The following is a 15,687-nucleotide window of genomic DNA, read 5'->3' as shown; positions in this document are numbered from 1 at the left end:
GTCTCCAAAGATATAATGAAAGTGAAAGTACAAAAATCCCCGCTCTCTCCTTTTCTACGGAGGAGCGTTCCGTTCTATGAAATCCCCGCTCTCTCCTTTTCTACAGAGGAGCGTCCCGCTACTTACTTGCGGATTCCCACTTACCTGGGAACTTACTGGTGCACCACCCTGACTGCTGAAAGTTCTGGATCCTGGGTTCGAGGAATATGTTCCCCGCACGGGCCACCAACTGTCGCGACCCCTCACCGGCAAGGGAAAACACGACACAGGATTCTTCTTTCAGCAGTTTATTCAGGCCTTGAGTCATGTATCATCTTCTAGCGCCCACCCCCGACACACCCAAGCACAGCTTAATAAAGCCCCCCACATCCCAATCCCAAGCCACCACGTGGATCTCTCTCATAGGGTGGTAAGGGATTGTGTGCCAACTCTCCATAAAAGGAGTTGTTTATCACAGGCCACAGTGGAAGCCGGCGCCATCTTCTAATGGCGGCCACGGTCTATAAGAATGGCTTACCACACACTGACATGATGGAGATTTTGGCCTACTTTTCTTCTAGTAGGCACAGGGTCTGTGGTCTAATGCCTAGGTCCTTGATCCACTTAGAGTTCAGTTTTGTGTATGGTGAGCGATAGGGGTTTAATTTCATTTTATTACATGTGGATTTCCAGTTTTCCTAGCACCATTTGTTGAAGAGGCTATCTTTTCTCCAATACATGTTTATGGCGCCTTCAACTAGTATGTGATAACTGAATTTATATGTGTTTGTCTCTGTGTCTTCTATTCTGTACCATTGGTTAGAAGACCCATTTTCATAGAAACATATTACAGTGAAAGTAGTCTGATTCTAAAGTTTTATTTTCTATAAAATAAGGATAATAATACCTTATGGAGTTGCTTTGGGATTAAATTAGATAATTTATATACAGCATGAAAGACAACCTTTAATACATACTTTTTTCTCTTTCCATTTAGCTCAAACCAATATTTAAAGCTCTACTAGACTGTGCCATAATACCATAAACCTTTGATGTTGAAGAATCAACTGTAAACTGAGAATCATTTTATGTTCTGCATTATGTTCTTGCATTAATAGGACTGAGAAAATGAGAGATGGGAGGTAAGTGAAATAGCCTGGCATGTATCATATTTCAAAAGGAAACACAACAGCATAACAAGCAGCACAGTCTCTGGTATTAATTGTTTGAGAAAGGTATCATCTATCTCTCTGGAAGATTTCTCCCTGAAAATGCCAACGATCACCAGAGTGTGCATTTTGTAAGGTATTCAGTAATTGCTCACTTTTCTCCAGTGCTTCTTCTCCACCCTGGCCTTTAAATACAGACTTTTCAACATTTTCAGTGGTTTTAGGCTTTGGCTTAATCTCAGTTATGTGCAAAACAAGGCATTCTAGAGACAGTGCAAATAAAAATCGCCAAGTAACCCCAATTCTCTTTTTAATAATCAAATTCATCCTTCAGAAATTTTTCTTAGAGTATCAAAAAAAAGGTGAAGTGTTGGAGGGAACTGAATACATTTTGGGGTCTGTTGAAAGTAACAACTGTCTATCATGGCCCCAGTAGTAGTAGCCTTGGATAAAGGTAATTTTCAAAAATCATACTTATAGTCCCAGGTACTGATTATTATTTACTATATAAAAAGTGATCCTGAAATATAGCTTAAAACAGCAATTTGTTATTGTATCTCACACTTCTGTGGGCTAATGGAGCTTGGTTTGGGGTCTGTCATGTAGTTGAGGTAAAATAGAGGCTCTAGCTGCCTTCAGTTGAAAGCCCAGTGCAGTTGGAATGTCACATGGCTCACAGTTGATGCTGTTTCCTGGAAGTTCAGCCTGGGCTTCCTACGTGAACTTGTGGCTTCTCCATGTAGTAAAGATCCCTTGTAGAATGGCAGCAGGTCTCAGAGGAGCAGCTCAGCAGCGATGCAATGTTCCTTCTTCCAAGAGGAAACTGAAAGATTTCTCATGATTTGGCCTCAGAAATCTCAGTGTCACTTCTTCCACTTTCTAAAGGGTCAGGAAAACTACTAAACCCAATCCCAGGGTAGGGTGATGAGTGCCACTTCTTGAGGAGGGCACATTGCAGACAAGAACATGGGACAGGAGCTATCTTTGCAAAAGACAATCTGCCACGCCCAGTTCTACTCCAGTTCCAGCTGCCAACAGCTGTTCACCTGTATTCAGAATACTCGGGGGCTCCAGCTAGTTTAATTACTTTCTGCATATACCTGTCAACTCAGAATAATTCACAATTAGTAAAACAGAGGAAATCAGAAAGGATCAGTTTTTAGAACCAAATCGCGATTAGCTCACAAACCAGACAGTCTTGTGTTCTTCTTAGTGCCAGTGTCTTGCTCCATAATTAGTGCTCATGTCTTGCTCCGATAATTCAGAATTCTGTGTTTATGTCTACCTCGGTCACAAATTTCCTGTTGTCTTCTTCATCTCTGCTTTGACTTTTCAGTGTTTCAAATGCTTGACTTGCTCTGGATCTTTGCAAGATTCATCACCTCTGCGCTTGAAGTTTGGCTTCCAAGCCTTTGGATGATATTTGACACCTGCCAGCTTAGGTTTTGTAGGTTCTGCCTTTGCCTTTTGTCTGATAGCTAGTTTCCTCAGATGTACTAGAAACCTGGATGTCCAGCTCACCTATCTTGGCCCTACTCCTACACAGTTCTCTTCAGGTTTTAATTTTATTAACCTGGACCATTGAGCATGGCAGCAGTCCTCATCACAAGGGAGATACATCTCATCCCAGTAAGCCAGGAAGGAAGTACATCTATATCTACAATTTGAATTTCCCCTCTTCAGTAAAAAATAAAGTAAAATAAAATAAAATAAAGATTCCCTGCTGGGTCCTACTTAGTGTCTGTGCCTCAAGACTTCCCAATGTCTTTGGGTCTTTTGACACTTCCTGCACTACTGAGCTGTTATTTTCTCTAGAGCCTTAATATTCCTGCACTTGAGTAACTTAGGATATATATTTGCTCTTGTCTCAGTCATTTAGTGTGTTTCTGCAAGGACTCAACAAAATCTCCAGTTACTCATTTAACACATTGAAGGAAATACATTTAGGAAAGTGCGTAGGGAAAATTCCAAAGGTTTGAATAAGTGTTTTAATGGGCTGAAAATAACCAATACAAATGGAATATAATTGAATAAATGCTCAGAATCAATAAATTGTATAGACTCCTCACAAATCTCTAACTTTGGGATGGGACATAGTTAAAATGTATTGGTAATTGGAGGCTAGAGTGTTTTTTACCCCCGGGAATTTTTCCTTGGATGATTTCTAAATTAAATTTCTTTATACGTAAACCACCCGACGTCTCTGTTTTACATAATGAGAAATGATTGTATAGAATATGTTTTTTTCCCCTCATTTGGGAAGGTTAGAAACAGTTCAGCTTATAAGATAACAGTTATCTTGACCTTATTTCAACTCTTAAACTCTATTTGAAAGTTTTCTATGGATCACCTCTAATGTGTTAGGTCACTGTAGGCGTGTGTGACTACGTGGGTGAGGGACATCATTAAGATAAATAGTCTTTGCTCTCAATGATTTTCAGTTCAATAGAAGAGATAACACACTCTCACAAATAGCCAGATACAAGCACAGTATGGGGTTGGTTACTGAGAAGTAGAGTTTTCATATACCATTTGAGCTGTGTCTTGAGAAATAGGCTGTAGTTTTCAAGGGGTACTTAGGAGTAAAGGGCACTCTAAGTGGAAAGAATAACTTTATTCAAGTTTGAATATTGTTAGGTCCATATGATTCTTTCAGAGAAATGGTAACTGGATTAATTTTGATAGGATGAAAGATATAGGTAAGGAAATATGTGCTATAAGATTAGAGAGATCGTTTTGAATCTTTGGGGGTTGGCTTTGAATGTTTTAAGTGGAAAGATTTATATTATTCTGTAGGCAATAATAGCTACTAAAATATTTTGTGCCATGCTACTCCTGTTATCTAATAAACTAAAAAAAAATTCTTCTTGACTGTTCACAATACATTTATGCCAGGGAGTCCAGACTTAGGAAACAATTTAGTGTACTTATGTTGAAAGTTCTGGTTGGCAACAAATAATCGTGGCAGAATAGACTTCCTGGGAATCTTGTAACATTACAACATGTAGAGTTTGCCTTGTAGGATGCTGGGAGCTTGGGCTAGTCGGAAAGTGCAGGAAGTGGGAAAGGGGGAAGCCTACGTCTAGGTCAGTTGGTGTGGAAATAGAGTTGTCTCTGAGACAAGGTTCCACAGTCCAAATCTTAGTGGCCAGTGAGAGGTAGCTAATACATGTCTTTGTTTACATGTCTTGGTCCTAGAAAACTTTGGTCCAAAAAACTTCAGGAATAACTATGCCAGGGTGAAGCACCATTTTGTTTCTGGCAGGTGTATCCAGTTAGGAATTCTACCCCAACCAGGCTGAGGATAAGAGGTTGTTTTCAATTATGGGTATAGGGTTCTTTTAAGGGTAATTCATTAGAAAGATTCCAACTAGAAGGGGGTGTTCTAGGACATGGTGATTAAGTAATGGCATTTTGCAGTAGAGCATTGGCTGTGTACTTTCAAATCAGCTCATACCATTCCCTTTTAAGATCTCTCATGGCACGGGAGAGCCTGGGAACTGCCCTTCCCAGGCTTACTTTCCCCATCTAGATGTTTCCAAGAGAAATCCTTGAGTAAGATTTGTGAAGAAATAAAAGGAAGTTCTTTCCTTTGGAAGCTGATGCAGTTGGAAATGTGTGCCAAAAGATTCCCAGAGCTTTCCAAAGAGTCCTAGAGAATGAACCACTTCAATATTTCAGGAAAGATGTCTGGTGATGGCTGCCCCAACCCACTCTCCCTTGCCTCTTCCAACTGTGTGAAAGTCTCTTAAGTTCTTGCATTAAAATTCTTCTATTTGTAACATGTAGAGTAGCTTTTTTTTTTCCTGACTCAACCCTGACAGTAATAACTACCTAACTGGGAACATAGCTCAGTTGGTAGAGTGCTTGCCTAGCATGCACAAGGCCCTGGGTTCAATTATTGTTGTTATTTCTGCTAAGCAGAACTTTTAACTACAGAAGGGGGAATTGGAGAGCAAATTAGCAATCCAGGATGGAGGTTTAGTCATAGGTCAGAGGCTGGAGTGATGGGCCTAAGTTTGGGTTGGCATAGAAATCTTCAGTACTCCTTTCTGCCTGGTACTACAGGAACAGTTATTATACCTTGGGTGTAATTCCCAATGGGTTATAGCTTGGGGAAAACTGCAATAGGCATGTCCCAAGAACAGAGGCAAGAGGGGAACTTTTACTGACGACAACGTGAAGTATCTGAAACAAAGAATCAGGCTGAGGCACAAAAGTAAGAACTGGCATGCAGGGAAGAAGGCCAAATTCTGGAGGAAGCTCCATGTAAATGTCAATATTGAAGTACAGAATCAGAAACTTCACAATAGGAATAAGAAGATTGAAAATTGGGGCTGGGAACATAGCTCAGTTGGTAGAGTACTTGCCTAGCATGTATAAGGCCCTGGGTTCAATTCCCCAAGTACCACCAAAAGAAAAACTTAAAGAAGGCTGGAAACTTTTGTGTTTAGGAGAGTAGAGTTGATATGAACTTTAGAACTCGCTGGATGATGGGTCTTCCATTGGGCTCCTAACCTTGGTTAGAACTAACTCAGTACTGGGTGGGGCTGGGTATGAAGACTGAAGAGCCCTTATGTTTATACCTGGATGGGACAAAGCAGATCCAGGTTTCAAACTTTGTGATGGCCAGCTAGGTGTTCCTTCTGTGGCTGCACTGATGCTGGAACACAGTGTAAAGAACAAGGTGATTTCTACTGCAGGAATATAAAATAAAACCTTGACATTCTGTAGTGATACTTGTCACTTTTTGTAGGTGGCTGTATAAATGTATTAAGTTTCTAAGAAGGTAGTATGACATTTTTTGCTTTATCTCAATATTTTCTAGGTTAATGCATAGAGATTCACCATTATACAGTTTTTGAAGAACAAATTCTATTAATTTATCATAAAACGTTATTTTAAAAATGACACTTGTCCAAAAGTTCTAACAATTCTTATTGCTCCTGTTTGGGAATTAAAAAGTTCTGTTTTCTTTTCATCACCTTTTAATAAAATAGCTTTCTTTTGAAGTTGTCTGATACAAATATTTGAGAAAAAAAATTTTTTATTAGAAAATATTCTTAGACATTTACCAGTACATGACAAAGAGGCCTGTGTGAAAAATTCACTTCTAGTAAATGTTTTCCACATGTGCCGCTGTTCTTTTCTTTTAAGAAATACAACACATGTCCCTCCTTATTCCTACCAGATTTAGGCAATATGTTGATGCGGATCCTTAGCTTTTGTGCAACGTTCTTCACAGACAAATGTAAGTACAGAAAACATTGCCATTTTGTCTGTTTTAAACATATAAAATAAAACTGAATGTGAAATTCTACAATTAGATTTTTTTCTCTCTACTTTCTAGATATATACATATGCTAGCTTTACCACTTGCTTATTCATTTTATTGCCATATAATATTTCCTGGTATCATCAAACAATGATATATGTATTTGTCTATTTTCCATTTATGAATATTTAGATGGTTCTGTCTCAATTTATTGTGCTATTAAAAGCCATAATGCCATGAAGATGTATGTATATTTAGAACAGCTGAATGTTAGGGACCAAATATGGAGTAGATTAACAATTACATGCAGACACACACACACACACATTCCTGTCTACTTTTCTATCTCTTCTTGTGTATATATAGAAGTTTTAATGCATGTATCTAGAGAGTGGCTTGATAAAGGAAATCACATCTTTAATTACATGTTGTCAAATTACTTTCAAGTCACCCTATCAATTCCCTTCTACCAGCAGTGAGTGTGAGAATTCTTGTTTTCCCTCTTGCTCTCCAACACCTGGTATTTTCCAACTTGTTAGTTTCTGTCAGTTTGATGGGTGTGAAATGGTCTCTTGTTGGGTTTTGGTTTGTGAGTCTGAGCATCCTTTCAAATATGTGTTGGTTCTTGTAAATTGCTGAGCCATATCCTCCGCTGCCTGGGTTGTCTTATTTTTATTGGTCTGGGGGACTAACTTTGATATTCTGGATCTTGATTTTATTTTGGTCACACATTCTCTTCTCCCAATCTCTGGCCCATGTTTTAATATTTTTATGATGCTATTTGAGATACAGATACTTGGTGTCAACTTGGTGGACCTATTGTCAATTTTTTCCCTCACGATTTGTACTTTATCCAATATCATAAAAATATTCTTCTGTATTAACTTCTGAAATTTTAAAATGTTATTTCCATTCTGATGTTAAATATATTTGAAATGCATTTTTGCATATGATACGAAGTATTTAGTATTATTTTTTTTCTGTCATATGGTTAACTAGTTATTTCCATGGTTATTATCCTGGAACATTTGTTAATTAGCCCTGTCTTTCCTCACTAATTTATAGGGATATCTCTGTCATCTACCAAGGTGCAATTTACAGTTGTTTCCTGAGATTTTTTTCCCACTGTTTCATTGGTACATTGTTCATTCCTGGATGAGCATCACATCATTTAATTACTAAAGTTTACTAAGTTCTATATTAACTTATCATTTTGTACATGGGAAGTTATCTGTTCCTTGAAGATTGGGTGTAATGTGTCTGTAAAATGGTGGGGGATTAATGTGCTCTTTTAGTAAAGATTAAAAAAATTTAACTCATTTTCTTTAATGGCTGTTTACGCAGAAATTCCATTTTTTTTCCCTCAAGCCAACTTTTAAATTTTTATAGTTTTTAGGAAGTTATTTATTTTTTAAACTTTTAAAGTTATTGGCATAGTCAAAACTGTTACTTCTCCCTCATATCCTCTGTTCTGCTTATTTGACACTATTTTTAAGTATTTGTTGAGCCTCTCTCTCTCTGTTTCTATTCATGCAAATGGAGATATCTTTAAAAATCCCTTCTCTCTGTGCTGCATTCTGAGTGAATTTCTTAGACTGCCTTCAAATGTGTTAACTATTTTGCTCTTTTGGCCCACCTTTATCATGTTTATTTTTTTTTCAAATTACAATACTTACAAGTTTAATTATTCTTAATTTTATTCACTATTATCTGCTCTTATTTTATTATGGATTGCCCTGGATTTAGATTTCTTGTTTATCTTTATAAGTGTTATTCCATTTTTATCTCTGACATGTCAAATAACTTGCTAGGCATAAATCCATATTATGAATAATGTAGTCATGGACTATCTTTCTTAGCTAGAGTTTATTTATGTATTTTGGTCTTAAGGGCTTGCTGGCTTATCATGTTTCAAGGGCCACCTCTTTCTCTGCACTCATTTCTTCAGGATTAGCAATTTTGAGGTTATACACACCTGCCAGCCACCTGACGATTTCTGGGCCTCTGATCCAGGATCATATCTCATATCTGTGGTTCCCACTCTTGTCCCTCAGTGATGATAGGGTTATTGCAGAATCAGTCACCAAGTCGGATGTTTCAATGGTTGGCAGCATTTGTTCTTTTTCCTTTTAAGAGAGGAAGGGTCCAACTCTACCCTATTCACCACAAAAGCCAAATTCTCAGAATCCTCTACCTACTTAGTTGAGCAAAGTACCACAGATCCTTCTTGCATCCTGCACATTATTGGCTTGTTTTTGTGCTGTTCACTCTGGGGTTGCTCATCTCAGTTTTGGATGCAGTCACTTTTTAAATGTTCTCTTAAAATATTTATCATTGTTGTATGTCTGAAACACAAGTCTTCAAACTATAAACACAGAAAACTAACTGTAAAAAACTAAACTCCGTCTAAAATGAGCATAAGGTTAATTCACATTTACTTTGAATAGGAGGTTTTCAGCCTTTCTTTCTTGTCTTTTTCTGTGGTGACGAAGAGGTTGACTAATATTGTAGCTACTTACCCATTTTTTTAGTGTTGAAACTGTACCTGCCCACATAATGTTGTTGAGTGGCTCAAGCATGTAATTGATACACAAGAATAATTTAAACATCATAACTCTGGTCCCAAGGAAATTGTTATTAATTTTATCAAGAAAAAAAAAAAACAACTTGTGAAGCCCCTTTTTGTAAATTTAAGGTAGTACTCAGTTCACTCTTAAAGCCACTATCATTTGTATTATTTTTGTTTTAGATTATATAATGGGAAACTTGAATATTCAGCCTATAGCCTACATTGCAACATATTAATAGAATTAAATAAGGAAAGTTATGTTAAAACACTTTGTAAATTTTAAAGCCCTATGCAAGTGTGAGTCAATTATCTGTTTTATGCAAATTATTCTGTTTCAATTTATGCGTAATGTCTTTTTAAATAGATTTTGTTCTGTAGAACAAAAACTCTTCTTCCAAGTCATAGAAAAGTATACAAATTATCTTGGTTTGCATTTTAATACTATCATTAAAACTTAATTGACAATTGCTAATGTCTTATTAAACACTGAGGTAGGCTTAAACTCAGGACTGTGGATACTCTTTTTTTTTTTTTAAGAGAGAGAGAGAGAGAGAATTTTAATATTTATTTTTTAGTTTTCGGCGGACACAACATCTTTGTATGTGGTGCTGAGGATCGAACCCGGGCCGCACGCATGCCAGGCGATCGCCCTACCGCTTGAGCCACATCCCCAGCCCTGTGGATACTCTTAGTTTCAAAATTAATAGTCCAAATTGGAAGAGCTGGATATTTCAACGAATTTTGCAATAATAAAATTGAAATATGCCAAAATTGTGAGGGACCTTGGAGGCTGAGCATTGATCAACTCAATCAGTTCTGCCTTGAGCAGGCCAATCCAAACAGCGTTATTTACCATCAAAATTTAAATTGCTGAAATAGATCCACAAAACCTGATTTTGTTCTTATCATTCTGATTATTTAGACTCAGCATAACTTGGTTACAGTTTTCTAGACCCTTATTCGAACATTGCTGTTCTTGGGTATTAAATCTGTTTTTTTTTTTTCAAGAGAATTAAATCATTTATTGATTACACATGATAATGAATGATATACAAGCTTCATTCCCATGTATTATTTATCTGGTACCATTATTCAATTTAGATATTGCATAGGATATGCCAACAATTATTTTTATACCAAATAATTCCATGACTGCTTGGGTGACCCTTTCAATGGTGAACATCAGAAGGTCACAACTATACCAAGGTTTCTGAAATCTGGTTTTTAATGAATTACTTTTGGCAATTTCTTAGCTTTTAGGGAGGGATTTGGGATAGACCACTGTAATAAAAATTATCTATTTCTTAAGCTCTCATTGCAGCAAAATTATGGTGCATGACTCAATTTATTTTTTCTTGTGGGAAAGAGACTTAAATACAGACATGGTCTCTGATGCATTTATGAACTAAGTTGAATGATCTCAGCCATGTATTACAGGTGTGTTTGTATTGCTCTTTAAAACAGCCTTCAAATTCCTAAGTGTTCTATTGGGGTCAAATTTGGGGACTTTCTTGAATGCTTAAATAATAGTTCTTTGGCTTGTGAAATTCTGAATATTTTCACCAGCAAAAGGAGCAAGACACTTTTCCATGACGTGCTTTGTTATTTAAACCTGTTCCTTACATACTACGATGCCTGTGAGAACATAGTGTAATAACTGTGATGACAATTTTATATGCTACTTCTCAACTCAGAAAGTCTGTTTAATTGTATGTATCTAGTATACTTCAGTCACTAGCACTATTTGAGAGTGGGTGAAAAGAGTGGTCTAAAAACTAAGGAACAATTTTTTAAAAATTGTGGTAAAATACACATACCACAAAATGTACCATTTTAATGATTTTTGTATATGAATTCAGTGATGTTAAATACATTCACGATTTTGTACAATTGTGACAACGGTTACCATTACTTTTCATTTCTAGAACTTTTTAAAAATCCATACCCAATAAAAACTTCATGCCCATGGAATAATAACACCCCACTTCCTTCTCCCCTTAGTCCCTGATAACCTATTTTCTATCTTCATGAATTTGACTGTTCTAAGTACCTTATATAAGTAGAATCACACATTTTTTGTCCTTTTGTGTTGGCTCTCTCTTAACATAATGTTTTCAACACATTTTCATCTCTATTGTAGTAGGTATCAAAATTTCGTTCCTTTTATCCTGTTGTATGTAGATACCACATTTTGTGTATTCATTCATCTATTGATAGACACTGGGTTGTTTTCATTTTCTGACTATTGTGAGTAAAGTTGAAATGAACATAGTTTACAAGGATGTGAGCCTGTGCTTTCAACTAATTTTGGTATATGCGTAGGAAATGCCATTACTGGATAACTTTTTAATTTTTTGAGGAACTCTCAAACTGCTTTCTACAGAGGCTACCTCATTTTACATTTTCCCAACAATAATGTGCAAAGGTACTTCTTTTTCCACATTCTTACCAAGACTTATTATTTTCTAATATGTGTTGCAGGACCTCACCCATGCTAAGCAAACACTCTACCACTGAACTACACCCCAATCCCCCCATGCCTTTTAATATTAGCAACATCTCTTTGTGACTTTAATTTTCATTTCCTTAATGACTGCTTATAATTCTTTCTAGAGAATTATTGTGTTTAACACATGATACAATACATGCAGAAATACTGGCATTATATTAAATAGTTTTAATTGCTTACCTGAAGTTTGAAAAATTATTATTATTATTTTTTGTTTGTTTGTTTCTTTGGAGGTGGGGTTCTGTTAGAAGTCTGGGAAGTCAGATATGTTTCTTGGTAATAGTTGGAGACAATCAACTTAAATTAGACAGTGTCATTGTTTGATCAATTGGCATGCCCACAAATAACTGGATATATTATTTTTTGTTACTATGACTTGATTATTAATTACAGAAGCTTCTCAAAAGTCATATACAATCTTAAGTGGAAAGCATTAACAGATAGTTTGTACTCTAAGGGTCTTTGAATCTCTCACTTTGAAATTCTCCTTGTGTTAGCTTGCTGTTACTATGACAAAATACCTGACATAGTCAACTTATAAGGAGGAAATATTTATTTTTTGTTCATGGTTTCAGAAATTTCAGTTTATAGTTGTGTGATCCTGTTATTTTGGACATGTGGCGAGGCAGCATGTCATGGTAGGGAGCACATGGTGAAACAAAGCTGCTCATCTCATAGTGGTTTGAAGCAAAAAGAGAGGAAGGGGCTGGGGTCCCAATATTCCCTTCAAAGCATGCCTGCTGTGGCCTAACTTCTTACAACTAGAACCTATCTTCTGAAGTTGTCATTACCTTTCAGGAGAACCAGAATTTAGCCTCTGAGCCTTTGGGGACATTTAAGATACAAACCATATGACTCCTTTGCTAGTTCAACAATGGACTATTGCACTGCAATCCTTACCTTGCCCTACTCAAATTTCCACTTGAAAACTCCTCTTTAACCCAAACTTTTAATTCTACTAAATTCTGTCATTGCTTCAAACTGGCTCCCCTTCCTGGTATTGCCAAAGCTCTATAGAAGTGGTTGCCCTCCTTAACATAATGAGCAATAAATTTAGTTTTATCTTGTCAACAGGTTTGCTGATTTCATTGAGAGAGGTAGCATCCTAGAGGGAGGATGAGATGATGAACCAGTTAATCCCAGACAAAAATTACAAAATTATATTTTTTGCCTGTTATCATGATTACATTCTCATTCTTCCTACAGTTCTATATATTTCCACCACTTAACCAATAGCTTTAGCTCCATACTTGATTACTTTTGTAACTACCTTCATGGGCAAAAAGGTTATTGTGCATGATAACTCCGTCTGTTTAACAGATGTATATGCTACTATCATTTCTCTTGCTGTTTTGCAGGCATATATAACCTGGCAGGGTTTCTTGGTCCCAGTACTGGTGGGAACATTGATCCAATTAAGGGGATGGCAGCAGGAAACTTGGTTTCATCCTCAAGCCCAGGCAGTGCTCACTGATCTGGCTTTGATAGCAATAAAGTTGACATTTGGATTCCTGCCTAAGTCCTGTGTCTTTTACTTAATTATTTCAGAATCCATAGAGGAAAGGTATGCGCTTGATAGTTTTGTTGTTTGTTCTTATAGCAACAGATCCAGACTGCTTATAATAGTTATCTCCTCTGATTTAGCCTACATGGCATCATTGAATGAATGACACAGAGAAGCTGTAAGTGTCAAAACACATATAGATGCTATTTATTTCCAGCTGAAATGGTTAAGAAAACCTTCATGGAAGAAGTGAATGAATTGACTTGAAGGAATAATTTGTTTACACTGGCAGAAGCATAAGGAGGATTCAGAAGTAAGTTCATTGGCAGTTCAGAAGGACCCTCTTGGAGCAATAGTGAGTTTCTGTAGAAGCCCAGGAATCTTCAGCTTGAAGGAGTAGTCCAGTCTAAATGCTGTAGAAGGTTTTTATTTGGGAGTGATGGGGAGTTAAGATAGGAAAAGTGGGTGCAGACTAGATTGTGTTAACTTTTAATAATGCAAGGCACAATTTTTAAAGCATAACATATCGATTAATCAAATTGGAAATGATTTCACAGGCCTGCGATGAGGTGACAATCACTGGATAATTATTTCTAGAATCATAGATTGTGTTTTTGTTTGTATTCTTTGGTTGCCTGCTCACAGTAGGGGACACACACACACACACACACACACACTTCCCATTAGACTTTCAGAAGCACTGAGAGCTTTTCATCTGACACTTATTCAATGGCTTTCACACCCAGTAAAACTGAGTTGCTGTTGTCTCCAACAGATCTTTGGAAGATGTGAAAAATAATATAGTAATTACCCTGAAAAACCAAACACTGCTGCTATAAAATTCAGCATCTCATTGAGTATCTGAGTCATGGTCACACCAATAGAATGAATCAAAAGGCTAAGATTATAAAACACTGTTAAGAAATTAATATTTCAACATTTCACAAATTAACCACAGAGTCTTTGTTTTCTTAGCATGCCATCAACTTGCTTATTTTCTATAAACCTTATATAACAAATTATCTTTGCTTAAAGAATTGAAGTAACTCCCTGAGGAAAAAAAATGACTAGGAGCCTGTTAACTCCTGTTAAAAGATAATTTTCATAAAAATATAAAATCTGACTGTACTCTAGATAGAAAAATTAACTCATGGTCATATGCAAGATCATGGGTTTCATGGTATAGCCCCCCACAAAAAATGAATTCAATTTGAAGATTTTATTTTACTCATTTATGACAGAACAAGGGAGATCTTGAATCTAATTCAAGTAAGTAAACAAACAAAAATATCCTTACAAATTTATGTGGAGTAAAGGAGTTTGATTCAAGTTTATATGAATCAAAGGGCATGAAGGTAAACTGGTTTTCCTACCAAAAAAAAATGTGAATCAATAGAAAGTCTACATAAAGAGATGGAATTTGCATATCATTAACTCACAGAATTTTAAATGGCTCAAAGCAACAAAAGGCTAGCATCTGAAACACAAATTATTTTTCTATATGTTAACTCCTTGAGGGTCAGTTTTGTAAACTACCGGGAAGAATGGTATCTCTGAGGAGTGGAGATGCTTGGAGGAGTTTTTGGAATAAAATGATTGTGCAGGTAGAAAGAAACAGGGCCATTGGGAAAGAGCAACAAATCTATGAGGTGGGAGGTTCTAGCCCGGTCTCCTGGAGCAAGCTTGTGTCCTGAGAAGTAGGTTTAGCAGTGGTGGATATTTTCCATTTGCCTCTCTAGAGGCTCACCCTCCTCTTCTTCACTCTGGGTCACCTAAGTGGGCTCCCTTGCCTTCTTTTTTTTTGGTTGGGGGGAAGACAGTGGTTTGCCAATGAGATTTACTAACAGGATACTGGAGGGCAAAATTTGGTACCCACCCTCTCTTCTTATGGATTTTGTTGTAGGTTGGCTGTCTCCTTGAACTGAAGATCACAGCTCTTGTCAAGATCTTTCAGAGTCTCCTCTCTGGCTTCCTGTATCTTCTCCCTTCCCCAGACCTTCAGGCTGAGCGTTGGTAACACCTTCCCACCATTGCTAGCTCTAGCAAATTGAACACCTCCTGGCATTTCCCTGCACCATGCCTGTACTTCTAAAAACTCCCTTTTAAAAATGGCTATGTTTCAACATTTTTATCCATTGGACTTTGACAAATAGATTGAGTAAATTTAAAGCTGTCAAACTGGAAGCACCGGCCCCACTGGGCAGGGAGAACCACCTACAATCACATGACCCATCGTAGTACTGACTAGGATGGAGGTGGGAGGATGTTGGAGAAGGAACTGCCTTCCCTTGTATCCAGAGATCCACTGAGACCTGTCAAGGATCTCAACTAGAGACACTAGAAGGGCAGCTTTCTCTGGGTTACCCAGCTGTCATATTCAATAACATTTTACAGTTTCCAGATTTGTAGCTATTTCTAAACAACTTGCTTCTGATGGCACCAACTTTAAGATGGAACATCTGAGATATAGTACCTTCAAAAAGGTGGTTGAACAGTGCATTTAGCATTTTAGTTATGAGTAATCATCTAGAGAGTTTTTAGGACTTTTGTGGATAGGAGATGTGTCCTTGGAGTAGAGGCTAATTTTTGTAAATAGGAAAAAAGAGGGTGAGAGCTCTTTCAGTGATTTTTATGTTTTCTATAAAATTAACTTAAAATATTTCAGTTTAGGCTGTGATATAT

The 15,687-nt window shown here is 36.9% G+C and overlaps 1 long non-coding RNA gene across 3 annotated transcripts in view; it reads left to right on the top strand.

Moving 5' to 3' along the window:
- The window catches only part of LOC125613730, a 69,503-nt gene extending 53,898 nt beyond the window's left edge, over positions 1–15,605 (top strand). For all 3 annotated transcript variants that reach the window (XR_007344289.1, XR_007344288.1, XR_007344287.1), the window contains 2 exons: positions 977–1,121; positions 14,909–15,605. This is a non-coding gene — a long non-coding RNA (uncharacterized LOC125613730). The remainder of the gene's footprint in view (positions 1–976; positions 1,122–14,908) is intronic.
- Positions 15,606–15,687: the final 82 nt, after the last annotated feature.

This window comes from Marmota marmota, unplaced genomic scaffold (genome assembly GCF_001458135.2).
Source record: "Marmota marmota marmota unplaced genomic scaffold, marMar, whole genome shotgun sequence".
Classification (NCBI taxonomy): domain Eukaryota; kingdom Metazoa; phylum Chordata; class Mammalia; order Rodentia; family Sciuridae; genus Marmota; species Marmota marmota.
The sequence above is the reverse complement of the archived record's forward strand: the minus strand, read 5'-3'. Positions and strand labels throughout refer to the sequence as shown.